General features: G+C 36.2%; 1 protein-coding gene across 5 annotated transcripts in view; it reads right to left on the bottom strand.

Moving 5' to 3' along the window:
• The window catches only part of CDKL5 (cyclin dependent kinase like 5), a 184,860-nt gene that overhangs the window by 121,936 nt on the left and 42,344 nt on the right, over nucleotides 1-20,580 (bottom strand). For all 5 annotated transcript variants that reach the window (XM_072427962.1, XM_072427979.1, XM_072427955.1 and 2 more), the window contains exon 2: nucleotides 12,665-12,716. The gene's annotated coding sequence lies outside the window, so the exon portion shown is untranslated. The remainder of the gene's footprint in view (nucleotides 1-12,664; nucleotides 12,717-20,580) is intronic.

The following is a 20,580-nucleotide window of genomic DNA, read 5'->3' on the forward strand; positions in this document are numbered from 1 at the left end:
AAAATTCTAGAACCTGTACATGCATTATTAGGTAACAACTAAAATAATTATAATTAACATAATAGGGAACACATACTATAATGAAACTGATCACTCAGCTGCAGCAGATTAATTTTTTTGCATTGCTATCAACAACTTCTAAGATTTTAAATATTCCTTTACCTTTTCCCAAATGGCAGAAAAAATAAAGGTGGAGTTTGCAAACTGTATTCATATTAGCACTATCCTTAATCCTTAACAAATGTTGCCCAGACAGGTCACTGACTGAAATATCCAAGCAGGCAGATAACAATTGCTCACATATGCAGAGAACATTGTGAACATTTTGAGTCCGAGCCTCATAATGGAATTGAGCTGAGCTTTTGACACTAATATGCCATAAATACCATATACAAAACTGATAATTGTGTTATGACCTCAAATATGATGGCACTGCTCATTTAAGAATTGCAGTCAAGTCTCCTCTTTTATTAAAGAGATTGAAGCTTCCTGTTATTCAGAGCAATAAATACCACTTTAACGTAATTACTTTTTTTTATTGAAAGTTTGATAGCAAAATGTCAAATTCAAATTGGATCCCAATTTCAATGTTTACTAATCCTTATCTATTACATTTTCAATGACAAAAATGGTAAGATATTGATTTCAATTTAATTTAAATAGACCACTATGGTTCTAGTTCAAGTTCTGTGCCAGTAAGTAGACTATTTGTGTTGATGCTTGTCAGCAATATCATATGCTCCTACACACAATAGTAATATGGTACACTAATCCCTTTAAAGGAAACCTGGACCAGGAAAAATACAAAGCCAGTCTTTGCTGACCTCTGTCCAAGGTCCCCTGACTGTCTTTGACCTCAATATCTTCTGAGCCATTGAACCAGCACACAGCTATTCTTGTCTGAGGAATATCAGAACACTGATCTATATATTTGTCCTGAGCAATAGCAAGAAATACAAACACCAATGGATCAAAACAGACAAAAATTCAAGTATTTTCAAAAAGAAAGCTTAGCAAGAATGGGAGTGACTATGTGTTTTCACAACTATCTATATCAAATATGCTCTACAACAGCGGTCGCCAACCAGTGGTCTGCGGGAAAATTTTGCAGCAGGGAAAGGATGAGGGGGGGGGGGGGGATTGGGCGCACTGGCCAGAGCTGCGGACCATGTCCCCTGTAAGGATGGCAGGCTCAGGGAAGTGGGAGGATTGTCTCTGGACACAACCTGCTTACTCAGGTCTGCGCCTATGATGGGAGAGTGGGCACGTTTTGGTATCATGACGTCACTAAGGGGGAAGTTTATCCTCCTTTGAGTGACACTTGTCTCCCCGGGCTGTCATGCCCTGTCCGGAACCAGTACATTTAGTGGTCCATGGGTCCGAAAACGTTGGCGACCACTTTTCTACAACATCCCCCTTGAAGTGGTAGGTACACCTGTTGGGACCTGGTGCTTTAGTCAAATCATGATCTCCTCCTGCTTTTCATCCAATATACAGGTAAGCTATGTCAGTTGGTCTCGTCCGAGACTAATGATCATGCTTGTCTTGAGTGAAAATCTTACATGTGTACAGCGGTTGTTCACCAATGTACTGTGGATTGCGCATCAAATTCTTTGTAACTTATCATAGTACAATGGGGTCACAGAAATGTACCTTAGAAGAGCTCCACAAGCACACCAGAAGTTCTAAATACTAGGACATTGTTATATGCAAAGTCAGTGCTTTCTAACAGTGACTATAGATGAACCCTCCCATCGTTCACACTTTTCTATTGGACTGAAAGCTGAAAAATGAAATCATATGCATATTAGGGCACCCCACGATGATTCAGGATTACTAGGATCCTCAAAGTACTACATGCAAGTAAACCATTCATAAGAAACTGATAAAAAAATTTAGCTTGAGTTCTCATTTTCAGGTTGTCCATAGTTTCACAGGAGTTCAAACTAAGTATTGTTAGACATAAGATGCAAATGAATAAAAAATCACTGGTGACCATTGACCTAGATATCCAAAAATCAATGTAAATAAAAATCTTTCTATTACCCTGCCATCTTTGCAAAAATGAATGGACCCTGTACATAACTGATTGAGCCAGATACTCTTTTTTCTATTTGTAGAGAAAGTTAAGGGTAGCATCTTTCCTGTGTGAGTCTCCCTGTTCCCTGATCCCCCTGCTATTCAGTTCTACTTAACAACAAAATTATAAAATGAAGTGGAATAAGCTTCAACTTTTGTTTGGAGCTAAAGTCCTGTTGGTTGCAAGTACATGGATATTAACTATTCATATCAAATATTTCCTCAAACCTAATCACCAAAAGCGTGTTTTCAATATAGGTAGCATGGAATCGTTCAAAATTTCTGTCAATAATTTACTGACATTAGACTATAGAGTAAGATGAAATGTACCCAGTGTGGACACAGAAAGCAGTAAAACTCTAAAACCCAGTTCCCCTTTGATGTATTCTGGAAAGATATGTACAGCATTTTGCAGTCCCACCAGATCTACCTTGCATAAAATAGCACAAGGGCCCTGTGATGATGTGACTTGTGTAAAATAAGGTATGTAAAAAAAACCTTATCAGTATGTTAATAAGGGTGGAAAGGGGGAGCCAGAGAAGGCAAAACAAAAGCAGATTAAAACTTAACTTTAATCTTCCCAAAACACCCAAACCTCCATAACAGTAAAAATTAGGACATTTCCCTTCATTTTCTACAACATATCATTGATAGTAAACCACAGGTGCACTTCAAAGATAGTGTAATTTGTCCATGTCCAAGTTTTTAAATCCATAGTCCAATATTTTATAATAAAAACAAACTTGCTTTTAAGTGCAAACTTCACCCAGAGCATCCAGTAATTAATAATTTGCCAACCAGATTATATTATAGCCTAATCTGCTTTAGCCACTATAAAATCCAAATATAAATGTGTTTAGAAATGTATTTGTCCTCCAAACATCTGCTCAGATTTTGTGCGCTAAGCTAAGTATGACAAATAATGTTTGTCGCTTGCTTTCTCTCTAAGGTAATTCCCAAAAAGAAATCTTATATTTATTTAGAAAAGACAAAGAAACACTGCTGATTTTGTTTTGCTGGGTACAGGCTAGATGAGCATTTGTCTTGAGATCAGAGACAAAATACTCTGTGGAAGCAGAATTGCTATGGGAATGCAGCACAATCCGTTAGCCTGGTGTGTAACCATTACATATTGTTGTTAGCACCAAGTCCCAACTCAATTATTATTTGTAACCGGAAACCTAGTTAAAAAAACTCATTTTTCGAGGCACTGTGTCCTGCACATAATGAATGCTCTACCTTGTGTGCCTACTCTTTCTTTGTATGAAAAAAGAGGAAATCTGAATAACAATTGTTATTGTCATTCAAATTTCCTCTTTTCTTTATTAAATAGCAAAGGACAATGGTTTCTAATTAAGCACATACACTCAAATATAGGTTTAATTATAGAATATTGTGGCCAATTCATCCATACTAATTAAAATGAAAAAAAATAGCTGATATTTTTTTGTTAAAGAAAAACATTTCTATGTTCTGATCAATGGTATGCCACCTGCATTTTTGTTGCAATGATCAGTACCACAAGTACTGTGTGCCTGATTTATTAAAGCTCTTCAAGGCTGGAGAGAATACACTTTCCACAGTGAAGCTGTGTTATCCAGCAAACCTGGAATGGATTTCTTTAAATTAATTTCCTATTTGTTAGCAAATGTTTTCAATCCTGGACCCGATGCATTCCAGGTTTGCTGGATCACCCAGCTTCACTGATAAAAGTGTATCCTCTCCAGCCTTGGAGGGCTTTAATAAAGCTACGTACACACTTCCAATTATTATCGTTGGAAAACGAACGACGAACGATCCTGCACGATATATACGAACGATCATATAGCACCGATCCTGCACATAGAGATAACGACACGATCGTTCGTAGATATTGTACACACAATAGATACGATCGTTTGAACGATAGAGGAACTATGTGCACGACAGGAAAGTGAACGAACGTTCGTTCATTACGCATGCTCAGACCATGGACGATCAACGAACGACCGTACACACGAACGATGTTCAACGATCGTCGTCCAATCCGATCCGCCGGTCCGGTCGTTCGTTTCCAACGAGTTTCCTCGTTCGTCGGCGTCGTTGGTTACTTTTTTACGAACGATTTTTTGCCCAATTGATCGTTCGTCGTTCGATTGGAACGATAAAAATTGGAAGTGTGTACGCACCTTAAATCAGGCCCTCTGTGTCTAGTCTGGTGTATCCTCTTAGCCACAAGGTTAATTATTCCTCGGTCTTGGCAAACACTCATGCTGACCCTGACTGTGCTTACGCCTAAACTGATACTTCTGCATTTTGTGGGTTTTTATTACATACTGGATAATAATATCATTATTACAATGTTCCCCCTATTGTCCTGAATTGTATGTAATGTATATATGTAATGGCTACCTTACTGGTGTATACTTCACCCCAATTTTGTTACCCTACCAGCTGTCAAACACAATGCCCACGTACTGAGTCTGGCCCTTTTGGCCATTGTATGCAGTGACTGTGCTGCATCCAAGCACCTGACATTTGCCGGCAGGGGGACCCAGTCCCAAAAAGCTAGGTAGAAGCAGGGCGGTCCACACACGTGCCTGACCATGCTATCCTGATTCTGCTGCCAGTAGTATGCTGCTGCTGCTCCAGGTTTGGAATCTTAACAAGATGCTACATTAGCAATGTCTCTAGACTCAGAGACACAGGCCTCAACCTCAGCACCGTCAGTGGTTCCAATCCACTCCAAGACAGGCCAGGATAGATCTGGTACACCGACCTCAGAAAAAGCTGCTAAGACCAAAAAAGTAATCACTCCCAAAATGTCCAATAAAAGAAAAGTTGATGCAAAAGGGAGACAATTTGTTGAAAGATGGGAAAGTGAATATATGTTCATGCTTCACAAAGACAAGAATGTTCTTATTTTCAAAACATGATTATTGAACAAGAATAGCGTGTGATATGGTGTCTAAGGATCTATACTTCTGATAACACTATATATCTTAATAAAAAGTTCCACCCGCGACTTAGCCTGTGTTTCAGACTTCGGCCCCTTATGTGATTTGAGTTCAACACCCCTGCCCATAGGCAGCTTAGTTTAAATGCAGTTTATGTAATATTTTCATGTTCATCATGGCCTCACTCTTCTAAACCAAAAAAGGCCCTTAGAATAGATAGGATTAAGCTCAACTTTAAAGTAAAGGCTGACATGTGTATATAATTAAATTTGTCAATAAAAATGGACCCAATATTTATATCAATTTGCAGTTTCCTGAGACCAACATGTGGTTACACAGTGATTTTGTAAGATCCACATTGCTTTTACTGATGATCCTAGGGTAATAAGGAGTTGGTCAGTAGTACAGAGGGTACCTCAGTGAACTAAATGTACACACAAGAAATTGTCAAGACAATTTTCCCTGGAACATTTATGCAAATTAACCTATCTAGATTCAAAAATAACTTTTGGAATAATTACTTTTAAATATATGCAATACAAAAGTAAAGGAATTTACTACATTCAGAAAAAAACAAGATCCAATTGGTTGAGTGAAAGGTATTTTTTTTTTTTTTTCAAGCGACATCGATTTAGAGAATGATACAGAAAGCTAGCAGAGACAGCAAACTTGCTATAGGAGGTGATGAAAGAATACAAGCTTCTACAAAGCAAGGTCAGAGACTGCTGATATGCTACAGTAGATGTTGAAGACGCAAGGCCTGCTTCATGAGAAAGTCATTGACTAGATGATTACATGAGTTTGCTGGAAATCACTGCTATTACAGCCTCTTTAAAAAAAAGTGCTTCCACATTTGTGCTTCCTACAGCCTGTTAAAAATTATATGTATTACATTTGATATTTTATAAGCAAGATCCAGTATATTAGATTGGAAAAATAATTAAACGGAAGGAGTAGCAAGAAAATGTAAAATCGCATGAAAAAAGTCAACTATTTAAATACTAGAAGCCAGTGTAAAACTTGCTGTATGCACCAAACCCCTTAAACAAAAAGGATAACCAGCACAGGTTGGACATCACTTCTCTATATGCTGGAAGCATTGCAAGCTTTGGAAGGAAAGAAAAAAAAATAATGGTAATTGACTATCAGCAGGTTGGGTGGGGAGGTGGTTGTGACAGCCTGTAGCTTCTAATGCACATTATTACAGTGTGTAGAGAAATCAGGGTAAATTGTTTCAGTACAGACGAAGCACTTGTACAGCTGTGCAAGACAGAAGGGTAAGGTTGATATTCAGCTTTAAATGACCTTTATAAATACATTTATGAATATGTGTGTTAAAATTAAATAAATTATTTTTTATTTCAAATTCTGTCATGTTGTGACTTCTATCACTAATGTCTTTGACAGTTAAGACAAGTCCAGTTTATAAAACAAAGTCACAAAACAGTAATGAATTTGAGGCATCCTTCAGCAAGAATACTCGTGCAATAACAATCAGCTGAATCTTGAAAAATAGTTATTCTCCAAAATAAAATAATACAATAGTAACAGTATATGTACCTGAAAGAAAAAAAACTAAAGTCAGTCAGCCCCCCTCAGCTTGTTAAAGTCCAATCAATTACTTAGTCTACACCATATGTTGTAAAGGTCTGAATGTGCAATCATCTGAACAGAGATCAGGGGGAACTCATTGAATTAAACACATTGCATTACAGTGTGGGAGGCAAGCTCAGAACAGATGCTGACGGAAATAGCCAATCTATATGCAGAAAGCACACAGAAATCTCAGCTCTGAAAAAAAGAAAAGAAAAAAAAAACATTTATTGTGTTTCAGATGCTGCTCGTATCAGAGCTCCCCTGATAATTTTCCTATCAAAAGAATGAACAAAAATACTGCAGAAGTAAAAATGGCTTTTAATAGGATATAAGAAAATATTCATATAATATATGATCAAGTGTTCTACAATATAGCCTCCTGTAGAAATAACAGGATACCTTTAAAACGGAATCTTTTCCGTTGAGCACCCTCAAGGGATTCGAAAGCCATGTTACACATTTTGTATGAAACATTTAAAGAGAACCAATCAAAAATTGGGTAATGTAAAAATTCAAATCTTCAGGCTCCAATTATTTTAGCTGTGCCAGGCTTACATAATTAAAGATCGTCCTTTAGCTAGGGCATGTAGGCATTTGTAGTGTCAGAACTGCTTCCTTTTCCATCAACAGAAATACAAATCCAGCTTGGAGCAGGTTGATGCATTTTAGAAGGAGGTCAGGTGCAGGTCAGACGTACTTCAGAACAATATCAAAGGCATCTTATAAATATAATGCTCCAGGAAAAAAATCTTCATTTTACAAATTAGCAAAAAGCCTTGCTTACCTTTACCTGGCAGTAATAGTCTTTCGTGTTTTGGGGACAGGAATACTCTTTTGTGTTTTGGATGAATATAGACAGCTCAGGTTTTCCCAAACTCTCCTTGAGGAATGACCCTGGTTTTAGAAACTTCTGGAGGATTTGTTGACTAGTTGTAATGGACAAAGTTTATGGATAATGGTAAATAATACTGAATCTGAATATTTATTAGCTTGGCCAATCACTTCCTACTTGTGCTTGATCAATTCGTTGTACCAGGAAATTAGCAAAGTTCTATCCCCCTTCAGTAGAAAACTGCAAATTATCAGCCCTTAGAAGAAGTAAATAGGTCATTTTGTGTTGAAGCCTTACAGTCTGACTTTAGATGACAGATTTGGGTAAATGTGCATTCCTAAAAGGTTCATGGTAACATTTCTACTTTTCAGGTGAACATTTCCCAGAAATGCAAAAAGCATTTTAAAGAAAAGCACTGTTAGAAGCCTACATAGAAGTGGGATGAACTGTCCAAACATACAGTTATTAAAATGCTCATAAGCATCCAGTTGTAATTATTATTATTATTATTATTAATATTATTATTAATAATATTTACAAACAAGATTTATTTATGTGTATTTGGTTTATTTTGAACAGTTAGCCCTAGCAATACCACATCCCAAATAATTATGAACAGACAATATGTACCTACTTTAAGTGGTGCATATTTTCTGTTCAGGATTTATATAGCACCAACATATTATGCAGCGCTATAATCTGTTGCCATTTATTGGAAAGGAATCAATACATTAACCTACCTCTACTGTATGCTTAGGTGTCAGAGAGTACGACATTCTGATTCTTTCCACAATTGCACAGGTTCTGAAATAAACATGCTTACCTTGCTAAAAACATTAGTGCCCAGTACACTCCAAGGTCTCACTTTAAAGTACATAACACAAAAGGATCTAGAAAAGACATGGAAGCTGGAGGAGTGGTAGGAGATGGCTAGCAACCTAAGTCGAGTTGAAATTTAAGACAATGTTGAATTTGTATTTGGTCATTTCCTTCCATGTTCCTCCCTTCTTTGTTTTAGGGGATGCGAGAATATTTGCACTATGGAACACACAATGCCACGGATTTTGGTTACAATTTTTCAATCTGATTTCCTCAGTTATTCACTTATCCCTGCCTGCTTCCCTACAATGTTCCCCATTTAGTAGGATTGAATCTCCTGTACCCAAACCATCCAAAAAATTGATCTGTTATATCTTATTGCCAGTTCTTATTGCCCTTGCCTAGAAATGCCCTAACTTAACTTTAGGGGTGCTCAAATCCAAACTTGGATTTTGGTTACTGATAAACTCACTTGTACTCGTAAGAACACTCCTCATACCTTTGTTCTCACCTGGAACGCTTGGCTGGAGTATTGAAATTCTGGACTACCATTTTATTAGAAGCAAGGACTACTTTCGTGCCCCCCCTTTTTTAATATTGATCGTCTGGTACTTTGCTAGCCAATTGGCTATTCTCACCGCAGTACTCATAAAGCATTGCCATTTTGACAGTGAGCAGCAGCCAGCAGTACTGTACCACTGCCGTCCTCCTTTATTCTCTATAGGGCTCACAGGTAGAAAATACCTAAAGCTAAAAACGTAATTGCACCAAAACCTCACTGTCAGTCTGAACATAGCCTTTGAGTTTTAATGTTTCCTACTCCAAAACTAGAAAACAATGTAAGCCTTTAAATATACATTAAGTGGAAATACTGATTAGAATCTTCTGCGAGTAAATGGACTAGGGAGATTCAAAAAGTAAACTATTGTGATTGCTTATTTGCTTTGATCTGACTTGCAGTTTCTAATAACACTGTAAGCAACTGTGCAGTTAAATCAAAGAAGAAGAGCCTATACAAGTCAACTTAGGAAGACTTAAGGTAAGGCTGGAGTTCAGCTTCAAGTACGACATCAAAAGCGCAGTCTTACTTCAAATTCATAAATGAGCATGTGACGCACATCTTATTTTTTATGACTTGGCTGGTCTGGGAATGTAGAAAAACATACACCAAGACTACAAAACAAATTATGTTTTCAAATCTGTTTAACGTGCTACATTCTTTTCAACCTGCAAGAAATAAATATGTACGGGAATATAAAGCGGACAAGGTCTGAAACGTTCCCACTCATGTTCTGCAGAGGACTATTATTTCATTGTGATTGACAAGAACGGCCTTCAAACACTGACAAGATATTCTGTGCCTTTTCACATCCCTTCCAAGCTCCTCTATGAGTCATGAATGACAAATCAGTTGAAATAAAACTGATCGCAACGTTTAAATAAAGGCTCCAGATTGGATTTAAATTCCTGTTTTAATGAGAGACTGTGAATAATAAGTTAGATGGGTGTTTCCAATTCATTTTTGGCAACACTTGACAAGAAATGTCGCTATCACAGCTAAGAGGGGAGAAAGAAATGACTTGCTCTATGTGCATATACCAACTGAGTTTGACAGGCTGCGTGAAAAGCTGACTCTGGTTCAAATATGGAAATTCTGGGGTTTTGGAACATCAAGAATTTGGGGCTCACACACCAAAAAAGATATGTGTCTTGACAAATGCATGAATATCCATTGCTTTTTGATGCTTTTTAAGGTTTGGCTGAATGGTACATTACCTTTAGGAGCCCCTTAGGTCTCATTCACACGGTTACAATGCATTATTTCACACATTAATGTGAATTATGCCAAGGCTGTCTAATCTCTTAAAAAGCAAGCCAAATGGACAAAACTTAACAAAAAATGTGCATGTAAAGAATGCCACAAATGGCACAACACTGCACCAATGCATATTATTGCATTGCAATAGTGTGAACTGGATTTTAAGGTTCACTAGTTACTAGCTAACGTACGCAGAAGAAATAAAAAGACAAAAGAAGATGGTGGCCCCCAGGCTCCTCCTCCGTACTGGAACAAAGGAAAAATCCAGTACAGTGCGGGACCGAATCGAGACCTTTAACCTCCCTAGAGGTAACCCTGAGTGTGTTACAAAATAACTGTATTGAATGCAATACATTGGATTTTTATGTGTAAAAAAAAGTACATTATTTTCAAGAACATTTATTTTACAGTATATATAATAGTATGAGCATAATGTGATTTTTTTTTTTTAATTTAAAAAAAATTTAAAAATTTTTTTTTTAAAATATATAGATTTTTTAATTTATTCAATTTATTGTTTTTACATGATTTTGTGTTTCAAACTTTATTATACTTATACTATTACAATATACTGTAAAATAAATTTTCGTGTAAAACAATGTACCGCTTTTAGACATAAAACCGGAAAGAAATGAACCGCTAGGGAGGTTAATGTACTTTTGATTTTCCTTGAGCTCAACTTTAAAGGTTTCTAGAGCTGCCATGCCAATGGCAACCTCCAAAGCCCTGCTGTTACAGCCAAACCTCCTCCTACTCTGACATGCAAAGCTTTGGCACAATCCACTAGTGCCTATTGCTTCCTGTCTTTTTAATATAACATATGTTTTTCATCCTCCTTTAAGTTCTATGGGAGTGGAATTTTGTGCTACACAGTAGAAAAAATACAAGATGCAGTACAAAAACTGATGAAAAGGCTGCATTTCACCCCCCATTAAAAGAAATTGATAATACATACATATACAGTAAATATATCGATAAAGTATGGTGAACCACAAATAAATGGGTGCAAACAGCTAACATATTTCACATAGTACAATTTAAAAAAAGTTAAATTATTCTAACTATTCCAAAAAAGGATAACAAAGTTACCATTTAAAAGGAAAGGTGTGGGTCTTTTTGTCTCCTACATGAAACAATGGTCCACCCGGTTTAGCTCTTCATTTTCTTTTAAACAGGTAAGTAAATATCCTAGGATTCTACAGGTTAATCACTGTAACTATTACTTCTCACCACAGCAGTCATACCTATACATATTGGGTGTGTGTATAAGTGTATTTTCTACATTCTAGCATGACACAACTTATTCCATCATCTTCATCTAGCATCTGGGAAAAATATTCAGTCTGTGTATAGGATAATAGCTGTCAACAAAGCTGTAAAGTTACACTGCATTTCTAGAAAGATCACACCTCGTAAAAGCTTCAGAGATCTTTATTGCCAACAGAGAGAAATTGGTTTTCTGATCTGTTCTGCGTAGCATATTATCTAACAGATTTCTGCAGCTCAAAATATCAGCAATCCAAATGTGAGCTCATCCTCAGAAGGCTGGTGCTGGATCCAGAAGACCAAGTTCCTCATCCTACGCTTCTCTACTCATAAAGGCAACATTTAAAGAGCAAAAAAAAAAAGAGTTTTGACATTGCAGTAAGAACAGAAAGTGACAGAAGCATATATGAGGAATTCTTTTCTATAGCAGCACATCTTCATTTAACTAACTAGCTATAGACAGCTTTAAAGCCTTATGGCATATGGAATAACAGTACAAATACTTAAAGGATTATATATATTAATGTATAAATATAAATAAATATATATATATATATATATATATATATATATATATATATTATTTAACTTTCACAAAAAATTCACAGCTGAAATTAAATAAATGTATGTATAAAAATTCTCCTACAAAAAGCATACCGAACCACAACATAAAGTGGTACCTATTACTGAATTTTTTAAAATTGAAGCTTTATATATCATCACTTGCAACATAAATTATTAAAAGAATGCTTTTTTTCATCTGAAGTGACCTGTCACCAGAGTAACACTATTACTCAATAAGCCATCCTTACAAGTTTAGCTTTTCAGGTGATCCACGTTTGTAAGCTGCAAGTACACTTTCTTTCCCACTGGTTGCTCGGGTTCCTACCATTGTTTTGTACATCAATATATATGAGCCAGTGGAGAGGGGGGACCACAGCAGGGAGAAAATGTGTCTATTTCTTATAATGATCAAATGCTTGCAGCACCTGGGATAAGAGATGGCAGGGGCATTTAAATACACAGGCCACAAAAAAAGGTTTTTATAATACGGTACTCCTTTCTTTTAGTAGACTAAACCTTACATACAACTCTGTTAATTATCTGTAACCAGTCTATGCAACAACAACCAATTACTGCACAATCATGAATCCCAAAAGCATACAACTGACTTAGGATTTTTAACCCTGGTGTGAATTATGCAGGGTGTCAATTTACTAAGAAACATGAGCTGTTCTTTGTCATACTATTAAAAGAATAACATAATATTCTTTAGACATATAAATATATATATATATATATATATATACACCATACCTTAGTCAGGTCTCTACTTTAAAATATCATATCCGCATAAGTTCACTGTGGTCTGGAAAAAAAAAAAGGAACAAGAATGAAATATTAGTGCTGACAATAAAAAAAATAAAATAAAAATCAAACATTCGTATAAACATGAGCTCTGATTCCACCCATCACTGTAAGGAACATCAGACTTAGGGACACACTTATCAAAGCATATTCTGTGTTTTCCAAGGGAATCATAAAGTTGGAAGTTAAATGTTTGTGAAAAATGAGCATGTGATCCTCCAAGCTCACATCTATGCTAATATTGATTCTTGTCACAAACCTTTACGAACAATGAAAGAATTTTTATTAATTTCCTTTCACATCTGTTTACAATATTGTCATAACAGAATGCAAGTTAAAATGCACGTAAACTCTATGACACTACTTACAATATTACACTTTTTTTAATATCAATACAAATATGTTATTCTGTTCTCTAATATGGCAAAAAATGTAACCACAAATCCTGTGCACTGTGTCATTTATTACAAGGCATGTTGTCATTCCTGCCAAGTTTAGCCTTGTGAACTACAGAACCAGAACCCCAACTCCCAAAGCTATGGGGGTGACAAGAAAAGAAGGTATTCTGTAGTCTGAAGTGAGAAACCTACCAAAGTACCAAAGCAACTCCACCATAAGTGCAGCACTGTGAGTAAGCATTGTCAGCCCAGGACAGGAAGGCCTGATTTATCAAAGCTCCCCAAGGCTGGGGAATAGAGTATCATGGGAGAACCTGGGTTATCCAGCAAATCTAGAATCCGAGACGATTCCACATTTTCACAGACCTTACAGTGAAGAATCTCTTCCTTATCCAGAGCTTAAACTTCTTTTCTTCCAGATGCTGAGTGCCCTCTTGTTCTTTGTAATGATCTCAAAGTGAATAATTGGGAGGAGAGTTCTAATACCATTTATATATTTATACCGGGTGATCATATCCCCCTTTAAACCTCTCTTCTCAAGGGAGAATAGATTCAGTTCAGCTAATCTCTCCTCATAACTGAGTTCCTCCATTTGTTAATTTAGTTGCCCTTCTCTGCACTTTCTCCAATTCCACAATATCCTTTTTGTGAACTAGTACCCAAAAGCTGGACTGCATATTGAAAATGTTTGCCAAATATTGGAAAATTATTTTAGGAAATCTTTTCGAGGTTTGCTGGATCATCCAGGTTCACCCATGACAGTCTATCTTCTCAAGTCTTGAAGAGCTTTATTAAACTAGATCCAATGAGTATTAATATCATGATTATTACAGGGAAGAAAAGAAAATGCAGCCAACACATTTTAAAGAACTGGTAACCTGCAATATATAATTTATTTTGTTCTTGGCTTTGTTTCTTGTACAGCTTTTCCAATTTACTTTTGTCATTAACTAACAATGATTTAAAAGTAGAAAAGAAAACCCCACTGTAGTACAGTTGAAGTAAAAAGCTTTCCTTTCCCCTCCTGATTTATATGATAAAGTATTATAGTATTTTAAAAAGCTTCCATCATGCAGTTAACAGCCCAAAACATCAAGAAGTGGCTCAACTGGCTTCAAAGGGATGTAATATTTGTCAATTAAGGGTTTAGTGAAATACAACCTCTAACACCAAACCAGCACTAAAGTATAGCAACTAAGAATGTGAAATTGTACTAAAAAAATCCATAACTGAAAAAGATATTAAAAATCAAATATACCAAATGGGAATACTGTACTGAACATTAGAATTAAAAAATAAAGAGACACTGGATGTAAGGTAATGGAGCTCAATGTTTATTAACTGCATACAAAAAAGTAATGGATGTAATAAATGAAAACTAGATAACAAAAGCACAAAGAAAAGCTGCGGTGTCCACCCGTCTAGCTTAACAGCTACTGATTGATCTTTTGAATAAGACCTATAGCACTTAATACTGTATACTAGAATCAACCAATAACCAGTGATGTGTGACAGTAAATGTCCTAGTGAAAGGATTTCAATGCTTTTCGGACAAAATACCGACTGTACAGATGACTCTTAATGTTAGTGCTCATAAAATGACCTTTCTATGTACACTGAATGCATCCAGCAATGTAAAAAAAATGAAACTAGTTCTAAAAGCAATGCTCCCCAAACAGTCAAATAAAACTTACAGTATAAGTATTTTATTTTCCAATGTTACAAAACTAAAAATCTTGCAAAAAGTACCTTCTGAATGACCTATTTTCTTGGTCACATGACCACAATTCCCACCAATGATCTTCGTAGTAAAATCTGGTGGAGACAGGCTGCTAACGCTCACTGACATCTCACTCCACACAAAGCCTAGCCTAAGCAGTTGTCTGATGACAACCAGGTGGCTACTAAAAACTGCCGGGTGGTACGCCCAGCTAAAAGGGGCTGGGGAGAACACTGAATTACAAAATGGCATGGTCGAAAGGTAATTCTGTATACAAAATAATTGAATATTTTTTAATAATGAAAATAGGAAATTATTATTTACAAAAAATAGGAAGTTTTTATTTTAGACTGAAGTTCCATAGAAGCAGAGAATTACAGCTTGCATTGTTTTAGGGAACATCTAGAGTTGTGTCTAAGCAGTACCCTTTTGTCTGGATATACTCCTAAAAAATCAGCATGAGATCATCTAAGGCGCTGCTCCACCTGTCCTCTGCCTGCTATTTTTTGACTTCTTTACCTTGATAAGCTTACTTGCCATAAGTTCCATTTAACTGGACAAAGCAAGAAAAAAAAATGCATATTTACAATGTTCAATACCCATAGAAATCAAATGTCATTTTCGGTGGAGCCAGGTAAAGTAAATGTGAAATATTGGCTGCTAAGAGGCACTGCATTTCTGTGCAGTGCTGTTGCCTTGTTATATACACCTGACTGCAGAATGTTCCATATTATTCATATCCATTCTTCCTTACCTAAACACTGAAAAACTAATTTGTGCAAGGCACAAGTATAAATTTAAATTTCATTTGCATGATACCCATTATTATACATAAATGGAAATTCATAATAATCATAGCTGGTAAAAGCTGTATACATGAATATATAGCAATCATTAGACACAGATGTATGTGTTTAATCATTACATGACAACCGGAATAACAGTGATTGAATAAAGTGTATGGTACATTTGCTTGCAAGAGATTTCTGCATAATGATGTCATTTTATATAAATGGTACTTTTTGTCTAATACCACATTTTTAAGTTTGTATGTATCTTTGTCTAATGTAAATGCAAAGAGATTAATGTATGATGCATTTTCAATGGAAAATTCTATTTCATGAGTTTTTGTATTTTTCATAACTTTAAAGAGCCCCTGTCATCAAAAAAATGCAGATAAAAGCAGAGAAAATCATGTATTTTAAAGTGGAACTAAATCCATGTGACTCAACTATCTGAGTTCCATCACAGGGAGCTATCTTGGCTTTCATTTCTTCCTCTAAAGGATCTCTTGATCTCTGCAGGGATGACTTAACTCACAGAAGCATGGAGGATCATTCATCTCCAGCACATGCAAGGGAAGCCAGGATTACTGGGCTTCCCTGGCAACCCAAGTTTATGCAGCACATACACAGCTCAGCCTTTTCACATTTACCTGGGGTGAACAGGCAGGTAAGACAGGTATTGCAGAAGGGACATCGCCTGTCACTTTCTGCAATAACCACATGCCTGATTTTGTAATTTCTAAAGTGGAATGCTTTTTTTAACTTTTTTTCTATGCATGAATGAATTTAACTTTTTGATAATGAAGCATTAAACTTGCAAAAAAACGTGACTAGTCAATTGCATAGCAGACTCTTCCTTTTATACATCATAGACCTCTTATAGTAGTGTATAATACCATATGTGCTGGCTCAGCATTGCCAGCCCTAACCTCACCTACTTTCACAATCCCCAGTATATTAGCCAGGGGAGAAAGGAAGGGAACTACTGTAGCGTGTCACTTATGAAACAGCTCTCAGTCTCCTAGTGTTGCATTCAAGATGGCAGCCTCTAGCAGCAGTCTCAGCTGTTTTATTTGTCCACACAAGAGAGAATGTTAGAAGTAAATGTGTGTAAAATATCTTTTGGGAAGTTTTTTGTTAGATAGAATGAGATGAATGAGTAGGGTCTTGTGAGCTGCCAATGGTGGACCACTTCTGAAAAGGACAATAGCATAACTATTTTTCTTAAAGTAACTTTAAAGAATTTTAACAACAAACTTCATTTAAGATTATATTAGCATTCACCATACATGTATGCAAGTTATTTACCTGTAAAACCTCCCCTTTAAAGACCTCCAAAAGACCAGAGCCTACTGCTGGGCACCGCCATCTTGGATGTGATAAAAAGAGCCTCCGTAGGTTAAGAGTGGTAACTCAAGTGACATTGTATAGTATTCTCCCTAACTTCTCCCCTGGCAGCTACATTTAGGAATAGGTGGGGGGAAAAGGGTAGATCTGGTTCAGGACACACAGTATTTAAACACCCCTAAAACAGGAGAGGTTTACAACATTGCACAAGGCAGATCACAAGTAAAGAGCCTTTCATAAATAATTGACTCCAGCCAGTCCGAAAAAATTCACTAGCAAGTTCAAAATCCTCTATTGTCATTTGACCATAATACTGAAATCAAACAGCAAAATTGTGGGACTTTGTAGGTCTAAAAACAACTTTATCTTACTTTTATAAAAGCATTAAATCTTTTTATTTGTTGATGAACATATCAAATATTATTACAAAAATCTGTTCAAAATATTGCATACATCATAGCCATTAAAACCTCTGTTTTTAGGTTCATTTATCTGGCTGCACATTGTAGAAGTGTAATTGATGTACCTTACTAGTTGTCGATTTATTCTGATGTAGTTATGGTAGTATGTCGGGTCAAGGTAAAGCACTTCTGGTGTACCAAAAATTCAATTCTCAATACGTTTCTTGGGATTTATTACACCACTTCTTAAAGAAAGGGAGCTAATACATTGGTTATTAATGCCCAATTATGAATAAACTTTTCAGATTATAAAAAGAGAGAGAATAAATCACTTGGCTGCCAAAAATGTAGAGATTGGTACACTGTGTTTCTTTAACTGCACCAGATTTCTTATGCTGGTTAGAGGATCTTTCCCCATGTAGGTTTATGCCATAGTGTGAATGATTGGGGGGGAAGCAGAGTCTTGGATATGTTGTGACTCATTGAAAGTTTTATGCAGCAAAAAACATATCTCCCATTACCATTGTTTATCAGCAATAGCAGGCTATAGTCAGAAAGTGCTCAAGTAAATTAAGCCAGCCAGCGATGTGCTGTACAGGACAGTATGAAAAACTAGGTAAAGCTAAATTTAAAGTCTGTAATTCTACTTTTTAAAAGTTACCCTTTAACTTTCTGTATTGTTACCTATGCACTACTATGCAATTGTCACATCACAGAATATATCATTTAAATTACAGAGTATCAGCAATAATCAATAAATAAATAAAAAATGACCTCCTTTCTTTCCATAAATAATAAGCACTTTGTGATCCCAAGGTCCAAGCAAAGATCACATAGCTACAGAGAGCAGAATGGCTGCTTTAATACAATCATAAACTGGAGACAGTCTAACGTTTTGAACCAGACTGTCTGCTGGACTTCCAATAAAAGAATAGGATCAGCAACTGGAAGACCAACTAGAAAAAAGAAGTGATATATATAAGTACACACTATAGGGTTTACTTCTAAAAATCTCATTACCCTCTGGTGCCTTTCCAATTATGTTAGGCAAATAAAAATCTGTCATAGCAGGCAAAGCTTCTAATAATGGAGGTTCGGAGGTCCGGAGCTGATAACCCAAGTGCTGAGATATTTCTCCCCAAGCTGTGGGTAATTCCTTATGTTACCTATGTTATGTTTGTACAAAAGGGATAAACACACAATTTCTAGATGTACTACTCTTTTCCCACAGTTTAGTATGTTATTTTTATGACAGATATTGTTTTGCTTAGGAAAGAGCACTGAATCAAAAGGTGAGGCTGACATTGTATATCAGGTTGAAATACAGAAGTAAATTACATTCACACTGTTGGGCAGGGCAGTCCCTTCTGATTATTATCAACACAAAGTTATAACAATTTTCTCCAAAGTGGGCTGAAAGCTCCCTTCAGATAGTCAGACAGCTAGTCATGGAAACAATGGGCCTGATACATTAAAGCTCTCCAATGGTGAAGAGGATACACTTTTCATGGCGAAGCTGGGTGATCCAGCAAACCTGGAATGGATCTGGTCCAGCAAATTACTTTGAAGAAATCAATTCCAAGTTTGCTGAATCATCTAGCTTTACTGATGAAAGAGTATCTTCTCCAGCCTTCGAGAGCTTTATTAAATCAAGCCCAATGTCCCAGCTTGAGAGATACTCACCTTTTACAGTGACTATTGTATCATTTTGGATTACAGCTCGCTTTCTGTCCCAGCAACAATGGTTATCAGGATAAATAAGGTAAACCTCCATCTCAGCCATTAAAAAGTGTCTAATTTGCACAAGACTCTCCATGAAAAATTCAATACAGAGAGATTGATTGACTACAGGTTACATTTATGACATGGGTGTGGAAGGAAAACAAAATGCACCATGCTACATTATTCAAACAGACCATACATAATTAAATATTCTTCATTTTACATCTGGAATTGATGGGTTTATCACATCTGTTGTAGTGGGGTAGTATAAAAGAAAGCAATCAACAATGCTTAATGACATTCTACATTTTCTGTTGGGGATGTTACTATAGTGCTGTTTGCAAACAACCCATACAAAAGCCATATTAGCACAAAAATTATACAAACGGCTAAATGAAGTATTTTAATTTTCTCAGCGTGTGTATGAATGAGGTCGGTGTAATTGAATTCATTTTTGTGTTAACATTATAAACAGCTTTTCATTTCTAACTAGATGACTTTTAGTTTGCTAAAGGCCCATGTATAATGAATGCATTTTTTTTTCTTTTAGTAAAAAAACTGTTGCTCCATTTTATTAAACATTTTCAGTGTTAATAATCCATTCTAGCCTCTTTGCAGCCACTTTTTATCTACAATGATTCCCTAGCCATGGTAGATGTATGTCGAAGTTCAGGGTAGGTTGTCTTGCAATGACAACAATGGAACAAGCTTCAGAAAGAGGCATTACTACAGCTGCCTACAGTGTCAACTAGAAGTTGTGAGAGGGTGACAACACAGATCATTGTTACCCCATAACTGGAAGTGTTTGAACCAGAATGACCTTATTGGCCAAATCACCAAGTATCATTTAAATCAAAACTGTACATTTCAATAGAATTTTTCCTTAATTTTGCAATGCCAACAACATGTTAAAAATGTAATGAGATGTTTGTGATTACATTTACATAAACTTTGCAGGTGTTTTTTACTTTAAAAAAAAAACAAAGCCACCAAAATTTGTAGAAGGGCTGCAGAATACTCCAACTGGATGCTTTTAAAGCTGAAAAAACAGAGAATTCTTCTCCTGCCTCATAAAAATCAAATTACGTTAGTCTAGACAGAACTGTGATTTTATGTATATAGAAGAGATTAGTGTGCTTCTGTGGACCCCTTTGGCAAAATGTCTGGAGAGAGTGGACATAAAACAATTCACAAGAGGTTTTCATATCCAACATTAAAGGGAACACAAGCACCCAAAAAGGTAAGAATTATACAGTGCAGCACATTGGTGGAAAGTGGAGAAATCCCACTGATGGTAAGTAGAAAAGTTCCCACTGGGACCAGCAAAATGCCCCCTAACAGTGATAGTGAAGAAGGGCCCCATTAAACTAGTAGTCAGTGAGAAAATATGGTCTTTATATTGTTGGTGATTAGGAAGTATGTTCCTTCAATTGGTGGTCAGATTACTAATGTCAATGGTTAATTATAAAATTTCTGTCGATGGAAATGATCT

This window comes from Pyxicephalus adspersus, chromosome 1 (assembly GCF_032062135.1).
Source record: "Pyxicephalus adspersus chromosome 1, UCB_Pads_2.0, whole genome shotgun sequence".
In the NCBI taxonomy this organism is placed as follows: Eukaryota; Metazoa; Chordata; class Amphibia; order Anura; family Pyxicephalidae; genus Pyxicephalus; species Pyxicephalus adspersus.